This window comes from Ambystoma mexicanum, chromosome 4p (assembly GCF_040938575.1).
Source record: "Ambystoma mexicanum isolate Mex_15411 chromosome 4p, UKY_AmexF1_1, whole genome shotgun sequence".
Taxonomy (NCBI): domain Eukaryota; kingdom Metazoa; phylum Chordata; class Amphibia; order Caudata; family Ambystomatidae; genus Ambystoma; species Ambystoma mexicanum.
In genome coordinates, this window is record NC_090927.1 from 68,177,269 (window position 1) to 68,192,423 (window position 15,155).

The following is a 15,155-nucleotide window of genomic DNA, read 5'->3' on the forward strand; positions in this document are numbered from 1 at the left end:
AAGTGTGGACATGCTAACATTCACAATTCTATCTAAGTGTGGACATGCTAACATTCACAATTCTATCTAGGAGTAGACATGCTAACATTCACAATTCTATCTAAGTGTGGACATGCTAACATTCACAATTCTATCTAAGAGTGGACATGCTAACATTCACATTCTATCTAGGAGTGGACATGCTAACATTCACAATTCTATCAAAGAGTGGACATGCTGACATTCACAATTCTATCTAAGTGTGGACATGTTAACATTCACAATTCCATCTAGATCCGACGCAGGACAATATTCATAATTCTATCTAAGTGTGGACATGCTAACATTCACAATTCTATCTAAGAGTGGACATGCTAACATTCACAATTCTATCTAAGTGTGGACATGCTAACATTCACAATTCTATCTAAGAGTGGGCACGATAACATTGACAATTCCATCTAAGAGCGAACATGCTGACATTCACAATTCCATCTAAGAGCGGACATGCTGACATTCACAATTCTATCAAAGAGTGGACATGCTGACATTCCCAATTCTATCTAAGTGTGGACATGTTAACATTCACAATTCCATCTAGATCCGACGCAGGCCAATATTCATAATTCTATCTAAGAGTGGACATGCTAACATTCACAATTCTATCTAGGAGTGGACATGCTAACATTCACAATTCTATCTAAGTGTGGACATGCTAACATTCACAATTCTATCTAAGAGTGGACATGCTAACATTCACAATTCTATCTAAGTGTGGACATACTAACATTCACAATTATATCTAAGTGTGGACATGCTAACATTCACAATTCTATCTTAGAGTGGACATGCTAACATTCACAATTCCATCCAAGAGTGGACATGCTAACATTAACAATTCCATCTAAGAGTGGACATGCTAACATTCACAATTCTAATTTAGAGTGGACATGCTAACATTCACAATTCCATCTAAGAGTGGACATGCTAACATTCACAATTCTATCTAACAGTGGGCATGATAACATTCACAATTCCATCTAAGAACGAACATGCTGACATTCACAATTCCATCTAAGAGCTGACATGCTGACATTCACAATTCTATCAAAGAGTGGACATGCTGACATTCACAATTCTATCTAAGTGTGGACATGTTAACATTCACAATTCCATCTAGATCCGACGCAGGCCAATATTCATAATTCTATCTAAGAGTGGACATGCTAACATTTACAATTCTATCTAAGTGTGGACATGCTAACATTCACAATTCTATCTAAGAGTGGACATGCTAACATTCACAATTCTATCTAAGTGTGGACATACTAACATTCACAATTATATCTAAGTGTGGACATGCTAACATTCACAATTCCATCTAGATCCAACGCAGGCCAATATTCATAATTCTATCTAGGAGTGGACATGCTAACATTCACAATTCTATCTACGAGTGGACATGCTAACATTCACAATTCTATCTAAGTGTGGACATGCTAACATTCACAAATCTATCTAAGAGTGGACACGCTAACATTCACAATTCTATCTAAGTGTGGACATGCTAACATTCACAATTCTATCTAAGTGTGGACATGCTAACATTCACAATTCCAACTAGATCCGACGCAGGCCAGTATTCATAATTCTATCTAAGTGTGGACATGCTAACATTCACAATTCTATCTAAGAGTGGACATGCTAACATTCACAATTATATCTAAGTGTGGACATGTTAACATTCACAATTCCATCTAGATCCGACGCAGGCCAATATTCATAGTTCTATCTAAGAGTGGACATGCTAACATTCACAATTCTATCTAGGAGTGGACATGCTAACATTCACAATTCTATCTAAGAGTGGACATGTTAACATTCACAATTCTATCTAAGAGTGGACATGTTAACATTCACAATTCCATCTAGATCCGACGCAAGCCAATATTCATAATTCTATCTAGGTGTGGACATGCTAACATTCACAATTCCATCTAAGAGTGGACATGCTAACAGTCACAATTCTATCTAAGTGTGGACATGCTAACATTCACAATTCTATCTAAGAGTGGACATGTTAACATTCACAATTCCATCTAAATCCGACGCAGGCCAATATTCATAATTCTATCTAAGAGTGGACATGCTAACATTCACAATTCCATCCAAGAGTGGACATGCTAACATTCACAATTCTATCTAAGAGTGGACATGATAACATTCACAATTCCATCTAAGAGCGGACATGCTGACATTCACAATTCCATCTAAGAGTGGACATGCTAACATTCACAATTCTATCTAAGTGTGGACATGCTAACATTCACAATTCTATCTAGGAGTGGACATGCTAACATTCACAATTCTATCTAAGTGTGGACATGCTAACATTCACAATTCTATCTAAGAGTGGACATGCTAACATTCACAATTCTATCTAAGTGTGGACATGCTAACATTCACAATTCTATCTAAGTGTGGACATGCTAACATTCAAAATTCCATCTAGATCCGACGCAGGCCAATATTCATAATTCTATCTAAGAGTGGACATGCTAACATTCACAATTCCATCCAAGAGTGGACATGCTAACATTCACAATACTATCTAAGTGTGGACATGCTAATATTCACAATTCCATTTAAAAGTGGACATGCTAACATTCACAATTCTATCTAAGTGTGGACATGCTAACATTCACAATTCTATCTAAGTGTGGACATGCTAACATTCACAAATCTATCTAAGAGTGGACATGCTAACATTCACAAGTCTATCTAAGTGTGGACATGCTAACATTCACAATTCTATCTAGGAGTGGACATGCTAACATTCACAATTCTATCTAGGAGTGGACATGCTAACATTCACATTTCTATCTAAGAGTGGACATGCTAACATTCACAATTCTATCTAGGAGTGGACATGCTAACATTCACAATTCTATCTAGGAGTGGACATGCTAACATTCACAATTCTATCTAAGTGTGGACATGCTAACATTCACAATTCTATCTAAGAGTGGACATGCTAACATTCACATTCTATCTAGGAGTGGACATGCTAACATTCACAATTCTATCAAAGAGTGGACATGCTGACATTCACAATTCTATCTAAGTGTGGACATGTTAACATTCACAATTCCATCTAGATCCGACGCAGGACAATATTCATAATTCTATCTACGTGTGGACATGCTAACATTCACAATTCTATCTAAGAGTGGACATGCTAACATTCACAATTCTATCTAAGTGTGGACATGCTAACATTCACAATTCTATCTAAGAGTGGGCACGATAACATTGACAATTCCATCTAAGAGCGAACATGCTGACATTCACAATTCCATCTAAGAGCGGACATGCTGACATTCACAATTCTATCAAAGAGTGGACATGCTGACATTCCCAATTCTATCTAAGTGTGGACATGTTAACATTCACAATTCCATCTAGATCCGACGCAGGCCAATATTCATAATTCTATCTAAGAGTGGACATGCTAACATTCACAATTCTATCTAGGAGTGGACATGCTAACATTCACAATTCTATCTAAGTGTGGACATGCTAACATTCACAATTCTATCTAAGAGTGGACATGCTAACATTCACAATTCTATCTAAGTGTGGACATACTAACATTCACAATTATATCTAAGTGTGGACATGCTAACATTCACAATTCTATCTTAGAGTGGACATGCTAACATTCACAATTCCATCCAAGAGTGGACATGCTAACATTAACAATTCCATCTAAGAGTGGACATGCTAACATTCACAATTCTAATTTAGAGTGGACATGCTAACATTCACAATTCCATCTAAGAGTGGACATGCTAACATTCACAATTCTATCTAACAGTGGGCATGATAACATTCACAATTCCATCTAAGAGCGAACATGCTGACATTCACAATTCCATCTAAGAGCTGACATGCTGACATTCACAATTCTATCAAAGAGTGGACATGCTGACATTCACAATTCTATCTAAGTGTGGACATGTTAACATTCACAATTCCATCTAGATCCGACGCAGGCCAATATTCATAATTCTATCTAAGAGTGGACATGCTAACATTTACAATTCTATCTAAGTGTGGACATGCTAACATTCACAATTCTATCTAAGAGTGGACATGCTAACATTCACAATTCTATCTAAGTGTGGACATACTAACATTCACAATTATATCTAAGTGTGGACATGCTAACATTCACAATTCCATCTAGATCCAACGCAGGCCAATATTCATAATTCTATCTAGGAGTGGACATGCTAACATTCACAATTCTATCTACGAGTGGACATGCTAACATTCACAATTCTATCTAAGTGTGGACATGCTAACATTCACAAATCTATCTAAGAGTGGACATGCTAACATTCACAATTCTATCTAAGTGTGGACATGCTAACATTCACAATTCTATCTAAGTGTGGACATGCTAACATTCACAATTCCAACTAGATCCGACGCAGGCCAGTATTCATAATTCTATCTAAGTGTGGACATGCTAACATTCACAATTCTATCTAAGAGTGGACATGCTAACATTCACAATTATATCTAAGTGTGGACATGTTAACATTCACAATTCCATCTAGATCCGACGCAGGCCAATATTCATAATTCTATCTAAGAGTGGACATGCTAACATTCACAATTCTATCTAGGAGTGGACATGCTAACATTCACAATTCTATCTAAGAGTGGACACGCTAACATTCACAATTCTATCTAAGTGTGGACATGCTAACATTCACAATTCTATCTAAGTGTGGACATGCTAACATTCACAATTCCATCTAGATCCGACGTAGGCCAATATTCATAATTCTATCTAGGTGTGGACATGCTAACATTCACAATTCCATCTAAGAGTGGACATGCTAACAGTCACAATTCTATCTAAGTGTGGACATGCTAACATTCACAATTCTATCTAAGAGTGGACATGTTAACATTCACAATTCCATCTAGATCCGACGCAGGCCAATATTCATAATTCTATCTAGGTGTGGACATGCTAACATTCACAATTCCATCTAAGAGTGGACATGCTAACAGTCACAATTCTATCTAAGTGTGGACATGCTAACATTCACAATTCTATCTAAGAGTGGACATGTTAACATTCACAATTCCATCTAGATCCGACGCAGGCCAATATTCATAATTCTATCTAAGAGTGGACATGCTAACATTCACAATTCCATCCAAGAGTGGACATGCTAACATTCACAATTCTATCTAAGAGTGGACATGATAACATTCACAATTCCATCTAAGAGCGGACATGCTGACATTCACAATTCCATCTAAGAGTGGACATGATAACATTCACAATTCCATCTAAGAGCGGACATGCTGACATTCACAATTCCATCTAAGAGCGGACATGCTGACATTCACAATTCTATCAAAGAGTGGACATGCTGACATTCACAATTCTATCTAAGTGTGGACATGTTAACATTCACAATTCCATCTAGATCCGACGCAGGCCAATATTCATAATTCTATCTAAGAGTGGACATGCTAACATTCACAATTCTATCTAGGAGTGGACATGCTAACATTCACAATTCTATCTAGGAGTGGACATGGTAACATTCACAATTCTATCTAAGTGTGGACATGCTAACATTCACAATTCTATCTAAGAGTGGACATGCTAACATTCACATTCTATCTAGGAGTGGACATGCTAACATTCACAATTCTATCAAAGAGTGGACATGCTGACATTCACAATTCTATCTAAGTGTGGACATGTTAACATTCACAATTCCATCTAGATCCGACGCAGGACAATATTCATAATTCTATCTAAGTATGGACATGCTAACATTCACAATTCTATCTAAGAGTGGACATGCTAACATTCACAATTCTATCTAAGTGTGGACATGCTAACATTCACAATTCTATCTAAGAGTGGGCACGATAACATTGACAATTCCATCTAGATCCGACGCAGGCCAATATTCATAATTCTATCTAAGAGTGGACATGCTAACATTCACAATTCTATCTAGGAGTGGACATGCTAACATTCACAATTCTATCTAAGAGTGGACACGCTAACATTCACAATTCTATCTAAGTGTGGACATGCTAACATTCACAATTCTATCTAAGTGTGGACATGCTAACATTCACAATTCCATCTAGATCCGACACAGGCCAATATTCATAATTCTATCTAGGTGTGGACATGCTAACATTCACAATTCCATCTAAGAGTGGACATGCTAACAGTCACAATTCTATCTAAGTGTGGACATGCTAACATTCACAATTCTATCTAAGAGTGGACATGTTAACATTCACAATTCCATCTAGATCCGACGCAGGCCAATATTCATAATTCTATCTAAGAGTGGACATGCTAGCATTCACAATTCCATCTAAGAGTGGACATGCTAACATTCACAATTCTATCTAAGTGTGGACATGCTAACATTCACAATTCTATCTAAGTGTGGACATGCTAACATTCACAATTCCATCTAAGAGTGGACATGCTAACATTCACAATTCTATCTAAGTGTGGACATGCTAACATTCACAATTCCATCTAGATCCGACGCAGGCCAATATTCATAATTCTATCTAATTGTGGACATGCTAACATTCACAATTCTATCTAAGAGTGGACATGCTAACATTCACAATTCTATCTAAGTGTGGACATGATAACATTCACAATTCCATCTAAGAGCAGACATGCTGACATTCACAATTCCATCTAAGAGCGGACATGCTGACATTCACAATTCTATCAAAGAGTGGACATGCTGACATTCACAATTCTATCTAAGTGTGGACATGTTAACATTCACAATTCCATCTAGATCCGACGCAGGCCAATATTCATAATTCTATCTAAGAGTGGACATGCTAACATTCACAAATCTATCTAGGAGTGGACATGCTAACATTCACAATTCTATCTAGGAGTGGACATGCTAACATTCACAATTCTATCTAAGTGTGGACATGCTAACATTCACAATTCCATCTAGATCCGACGCAGGCCAATATTCATATTTCTATCTAAGAGTGGACATGCTAACATTCACAATTCTATCTAAGTGTGGACATGCTAACATTCACAAATCTATCTAAGAGTGGACACGCTAACATTCACAATTCTATCTAAGTGTGGACATGCTAACATTCACAATTCTATCTAAGTGTGGACATGCTAACATTCACAATTCCAACTAGATCCGACGCAGGCCAGTATTCATAATTCTATCTAAGTGTGGACATGCTAACATTCACAATTCTATCTAAGAGTGGACATGCTAACATTCACAATTATATCTAAGTGTGGACATGTTAACATTCACAATTCCATCTAGATCCGACGCAGGCCAATATTCATAGTTCTATCTAAGAGTGGACATGCTAACATTCACAATTCTATCTAGGAGTGGACATGCTAACATTCACAATTCTATCTAGGAGTGGACATGCTAACATTCACAATTCTATCTAAGAGTGGACACGCTAACATTCACAATTCTATCTAAGTGTGGACATGCTAACATTCACAATTCTATCTAAGTGTGGACATGCTAACATTCACAATTCCATCTAGATCCGACACAGGCCAATATTCATAATTCTATCTAGGTGTGGACATGCTAACATTCACAATTCCATCTAAGAGTGGACATGCTAACAGTCACAATTCTATCTAAGTGTGGACATGCTAACATTCACAATTCTATCTAAGAGTGGACATGTTAACATTCACAATTCCATCTAGATCCGACGCAGGCCAATATTCATAATTCTATCTAAGAGTGGACATGCTAGCATTCACAATTCCATCTAAGAGTGGACATGCTAACATTCACAATTCTATCTAAGTGTGGACATGCTAACATTCACAATTCTATCTAAGTGTGGACATGCTAACATTCACAATTCCATCTAAGAGTGGACATGCTAACATTCACAATTCTATCTAAGTGTGGACATGCTAACATTCACAATTCCATCTAGATCCGACGCAGGCCAATATTCATAATTCTATCTAATTGTGGACATGCTAACATTCACAATTCTATCTAAGAGTGGACATGCTAACATTCACAATTCTATCTAAGTGTGGACATGATAACATTCACAATTCCATCTAAGAGCAGACATGCTGACATTCACAATTCCATCTAAGAGCGGACATGCTGACATTCACAATTCTATCAAAGAGTGGACATGCTGACATTCACAATTCTATCTAAGTGTGGACATGTTAACATTCACAATTCCATCTAGATCCGACGCAGGCCAATATTCATAATTCTATCTAAGAGTGGACATGCTAACATTCACAAATCTATCTAGGAGTGGACATGCTAACATTCACAATTCTATCTAGGAGTGGACATGCTAACATTCACAATTCTATCTAAGTTTGGACATGCTAACATTCACAATTCCATCTAGATCCGACGCAGGCCAATATTCATATTTCTATCTAAGAGTGGACATGCTAACATTCACAATTCTATCTAAGTGTGGACATGCTAACATTCACAATTCTATCTAAGAGTGGACATGCTAACATTCACAATTCTATCTAAGTGTGGACATGCTAACATTCACAATTCTATCTAGGAGTGGACATGCTAACATTCACAATTCTATCTTAGAGTGGACATGCTAACATTCACAATTCCATCTAGATCCGACGCAGGCCAATATTTATAATTCTATCTGAGAGTGGACATGATAACATTCACAATTCCATCCAAGAGTGGACATGCTAACATTCACAATACTATCTAAGTGTGGACATGCTAACATTCACAATTCTATCTAAGTGTGGACATGCTAACATTCACAATTCCATCTAAGAGTGGACATGCTAACATTCACAATTCTATCTAAGTGTGGACATGCTAACATTCACAATTCTATCTAAGTGTGGACATGCTAACATTCACAATTCTATCTAGGAGTGGACATGCTAACATTCACAATTCTATCTAAGTGTGGACATGCTAACATTCACAATTCTATCTAAGAGTGGACATGCTAACATTCACATTCTATCTAGGAGTGGACATGCTAACATTCACAATTCTATCAAAGAGTGGACATGCTGACATTCACAATTCTATCTAAGTGTGGACATGTTAACATTCACAATTCCATCTAGATCCGACGCAGGACAATATTCATAATTCTATCTAAGTGTGGACATGCTAACATTCACAATTCTATCTAAGAGTGGGCACGATAACATTGACAATTCCATCTAGATCCGACGCAGGCCAATATTCATAATTCTATCTAAGAGTGGACATGCTAACATTCACAATTCTATCTAGGAGTGGACATGCTAACATTCACAATTCTATCTAGGAGTGGACATGCTAACATTCACAATTCTATCTAAGTGTGGACATGCTAACATTCACAATTCCATCTAGATCCGACGCAGGCCAATATTCATATTTCTATCTAAGAGTGGACATGCTAACATTCACAATTCTATCTAAGTGTGGACATGCTAACATTCACAAATCTATCTAAGAGTGGACACGCTAACATTCACAATTCTATCTAAGTGTGGACATGCTAACATTCACAATTCTATCTAAGTGTGGACATGCTAACATTCACAATTCCAACTAGATCCGACGCAGGCCAGTATTCATAATTCTATCTAAGTGTGGACATGCTAACATTCACAATTCTATCTAAGAGTGGACATGCTAACATTCACAATTATATCTAAGTGTGGACATGTTAACATTCACAATTCCATCTAGATCCGACGCAGGCCAATATTCATAGTTCTATCTAAGAGTGGACATGCTAACATTCACAATTCTATCTAGGAGTGGACATGCTAACATTCACAATTCTATCTAGGAGTGGACATGCTAACATTCACAATTCTATTTAAGAGTGGACACGCTAACATTCACAATTCTATCTAAGTGTGGACATGCTAACATTCACAATTCTATCTAAGTGTGGACATGCTAACATTCACAATTCCATCTAGATCCGACACAGGCCAATATTCATAATTCTATCTAGGTGTGGACATGCTAACATTCACAATTCCATCTAAGAGTGGACATGCTAACAGTCACAATTCTATCTAAGTGTGGACATGCTAACATTCACAATTCTATCTAAGAGTGGACATGTTAACATTCACAATTCCATCTAGATCCGACGCAGGCCAATATTCATAATTCTATCTAAGAGTGGACATGCTAGCATTCACAATTCCATCTAAGAGTGGACATGCTAACATTCACAATTCTATCTAAGTGTGGACATGCTAACATTCACAATTCTATCTAAGTGTGGACATGCTAACATTCACAATTCCATCTAAGAGTGGACATGCTAACATTCACAATTCTATCTAAGTGTGGACATGCTAACATTCACAATTCCATCTAGATCCGACGCAGGCCAATATTCATAATTCTATCTAATTGTGGACATGCTAACATTCACAATTCTATCTAAGAGTGGACATGCTAACATTCACAATTCTATCTAAGTGTGGACATGATAACATTCACAATTCCATCTAAGAGCAGACATGCTGACATTCACAATTCCATCTAAGAGCGGACATGCTGACATTCACAATTCTATCAAAGAGTGGACATGCTGACATTCACAATTCTATCTAAGTGTGGACATGTTAACATTCACAATTCCATCTAGATCCGACGCAGGCCAATATTCATAATTCTATCTAAGAGTGGACATGCTAACATTCACAAATCTATCTAGGAGTGGACATGCTAACATTCACAATTCTATCTAGGAGTGGACATGCTAACATTCACAATTCTATCTAAGTGTGGACATGCTAACATTCACAATTCCATCTAGATCCGACGCAGGCCAATATTCATATTTCTATCTAAGAGTGGACATGCTAACATTCACAATTCTATCTAAGTGTGGACATGCTAACATTCACAATTCTATCTAAGAGTGGACATGCTAACATTCACAATTCTATCTAAGTGTGGACATGCTAACATTCACAATTCTATCTAGGAGTGGACATGCTAACATTCACAATTCTATCTTAGAGTGGACATGCTAACATTCACAATTCCATCTAGATCCGACGCAGGCCAATATTTATAATTCTATCTGAGAGTGGACATGATAACATTCACAATTCCATCCAAGAGTGGACATGCTAACATTCACAATACTATCTAAGTGTGGACATGCTAACATTCACAATTCTATCTAAGTGTGGACATGCTAACATTCACAATTCCATCTAAGAGTGGACATGCTAACATTCACAATTCTATCTAAGTGTGGACATGCTAACATTCACAATTCTATCTAAGTGTGGACATGCTAACATTCACAATTCTATCTAGGAGTGGACATGCTAACATTCACAATTCTATCTAAGTGTGGACATGCTAACATTCACAATTCTATCTAAGAGTGGACATGCTAACATTCACATTCTATCTAGGAGTGGACATGCTAACATTCACAATTCTATCAAAGAGTGGACATGCTGACATTCACAATTCTATCTAAGTGTGGACATGTTAACATTCACAATTCCATCTAGATCCGACGCAGGACAATATTCATAATTCTATCTAAGTGTGGACATGCTAACATTCACAATTCTATCTAAGAGTGGGCACGATAACATTGACAATTCCATCTAGATCCGACGCAGGCCAATATTCATAATTCTATCTAAGAGTGGACATGCTAACATTCACAATTCTATCTAGGAGTGGACATGCTAACATTCACAATTCTATCTAAGAGTGGACACGCTAACATTCACAATTCTATCTAAGTGTGGACATGCTAACATTCACAATTCTATCTAAGTGTGGACATGCTAACATTCACAATTCCATCTAGATCCGACACAGGCCAATATTCATAATTCTATCTAGGTGTGGACATGCTAACATTCACAATTCCATCTAAGAGTGGACATGCTAACAGTCACAATTCTATCTAAGTGTGGACATGCTAACATTCACAATTCTATCTAAGAGTGGACATGTTAACATTCACAATTCCATCTAGATCCGACGCAGGCCAATATTCATAATTCTATCTAAGAGTGGACATGCTAGCATTCACAATTCCATCTAAGAGTGGACATGCTAACATTCACAATTCTATCTAAGTGTGGACATGCTAACATTCACAATTCTATCTAAGTGTGGACATGCTAACATTCACAATTCCATCTAAGAGTGGACATGCTAACATTCACAATTCTATCTAAGTGTGGACATGCTAACATTCACAATTCCATCTAGATCCGACGCAGGCCAATATTCATAATTCTATCTAATTGTGGACATGCTAACATTCACAATTCTATCTAAGAGTGGACATGCTAACATTCACAATTCTATCTAAGTGTGGACATGATAACATTCACAATTCCATCTAAGAGCAGACATGCTGACATTCACAATTCCATCTAAGAGCGGACATGCTGACATTCACAATTCTATCAAAGAGTGGACATGCTGACATTCACAATTCTATCTAAGTGTGGACATGTTAACATTCACAATTCCATCTAGATCCGACGCAGGCCAATATTCATAATTCTATCTAAGAGTGGACATGCTAACATTCACAAATCTATCTAGGAGTGGACATGCTAACATTCACAATTCTATCTAGGAGTGGACATGCTAACATTCACAATTCTATCTAAGTGTGGACATGCTAACATTCACAATTCCATCTAGATCCGACGCAGGCCAATATTCATATTTCTATCTAAGAGTGGACATGCTAACATTCACAATTCTATCTAAGTGTGGACATGCTAACATTCACAAATCTATCTAAGAGTGGACACGCTAACATTCACAATTCTATCTAAGTGTGGTCATGCTAACATTCACAATTCTATCTAAGTGTGGACATGCTAACATTCACAATTCCAACTAGATCCGACGCAGGCCAGTATTCATAATTCTATCTAAGTGTGGACATGCTAACATTCACAATTCTATCTAAGAGTGGACATGCTAACATTCACAATTATATCTAAGTGTGGACATGTTAACATTCACAATTCCATCTAGATCCGACGCAGGCCAATATTCATAGTTCTATCTAAGAGTGGACATGCTAACATTCACAATTCTATCTAGGAGTGGACATGCTAACATTCACAATTCTATCTAGGAGTGGACATGCTAACATTCACAATTCTATCTAAGAGTGGACACGCTAACATTCACAATTCTATCTAAGTGTGGACATGCTAACATTCACAATTCTATCTAAGTGTGGACATGCTAACATTCACAATTCCATCTAGATCCGACACAGGCCAATATTCATAATTCTATCTAGGTGTGGACATGCTAACATTCACAATTCCATCTAAGAGTGGACATGCTAACAGTCACAATTCTATCTAAGTGTGGACATGCTAACATTCACAATTCTATCTAAGAGTGGACATGTTAACATTCACAATTCCATCTAGATCCGACGCAGGCCAATATTCATAATTCTATCTAAGAGTGGACATGCTAGCATTCACAATTCCATCTAAGAGTGGACATGCTAACATTCACAATTCTATCTAAGTGTGGACATGCTAACATTCACAATTCTATCTAAGTGTGGACATGCTAACATTCACAATTCCATCTAAGAGTGGACATGCTAACATTCACAATTCTATCTAAGTGTGGACATGCTAACATTCACAATTCCATCTAGATCCGACGCAGGCCAATATTCATAATTCTATCTAAGAGTGGACATGCTAACATTCACAATTCTATCTAAGTGTGGACATGATAACATTCACAATTCCATCTAAGAGCAGACATGCTGACATTCACAATTCCATCTAAGAGCGGACATGCTGACATTCACAATTCTATCAAAGAGTGGACATGCTGACATTCACAATTCTATCTAAGTGTGGACATGTTAACATTCACAATTCCATCTAGATCCGACGCAGGCCAATATTCATAATTCTATCTAAGAGTGGACATGCTAACATTCACAAATCTATCTAGGAGTGGACATGCTAACATTCACAATTCTATCTAGGAGTGGACATGCTAACATTCACAATTCTATCTAAGTGTGGACATGCTAACATTCACAATTCCATCTAGATCCGACGCAGGCCAATATTCATATTTCTATCTAAGAGTGGACATGCTAACATTCACAATTCTATCTAAGTGTGGACATGCTAACATTCACAATTCTATCTAAGAGTGGACATGCTAACATTCACAATTCTATCTAAGTGTGGACATGCTAACATTCACAATTCTATCTAGGAGTGGACATGCTAACATTCACAATTCTATCTTAGAGTGGACATGCTAACATTCACAATTCCATCTAGATCCGACGCAGGCCAATATTTATAATTCTATCTGAGAGTGGACATGATAACATTCACAATTCCATCCAAGAGTGGACATGCTAACATTCACAATACTATCTAAGTGTGGACATGCTAACATTCACAATTCTATCTAAGTGTGGACATGCTAACATTCACAATTCCATCTAAGAGTGGACATGCTAACATTCACAATTCTATCTAAGTGTGGACATGCTAACATTCACAATTCTATCTAAGTGTGGACATGCTAACATTCACAATTCTATCTAGGAGTGGACATGCTAACATTCACAATTCTATCTAAGTGTGGACATGCTAACATTCACAATTCTATCTAAGAGTGGACATGCTAACATTCACATTCTATCTAGGAGTGGACATGCTAACATTCACAATTCTATCAAAGAGTGGACATGCTGACATTCACAATTCTATCTAAGTGTGGACATGTTAACATTCACAATTCCATCTAGATCCGACGCAGGACAATATTCATAATTCTATCTAAGTGTGGACATGCTAACATTCACAATTCTATCTAAGAGTGGACATGCTAACATTCACAATTCTATCTAAGTGTGGACATGCTAACATTCACAATTCTATCTAAGAGTGGGCACGATAACATTGACAATTCCATCTAAGAGCGAACATGCTGACATTCACAATTCCATCTAAGAGCGGACATGCTGACATTCACAATTCTATCAAAGAGTGGACATGCTGACATTCCCAATTCTATCTAAGT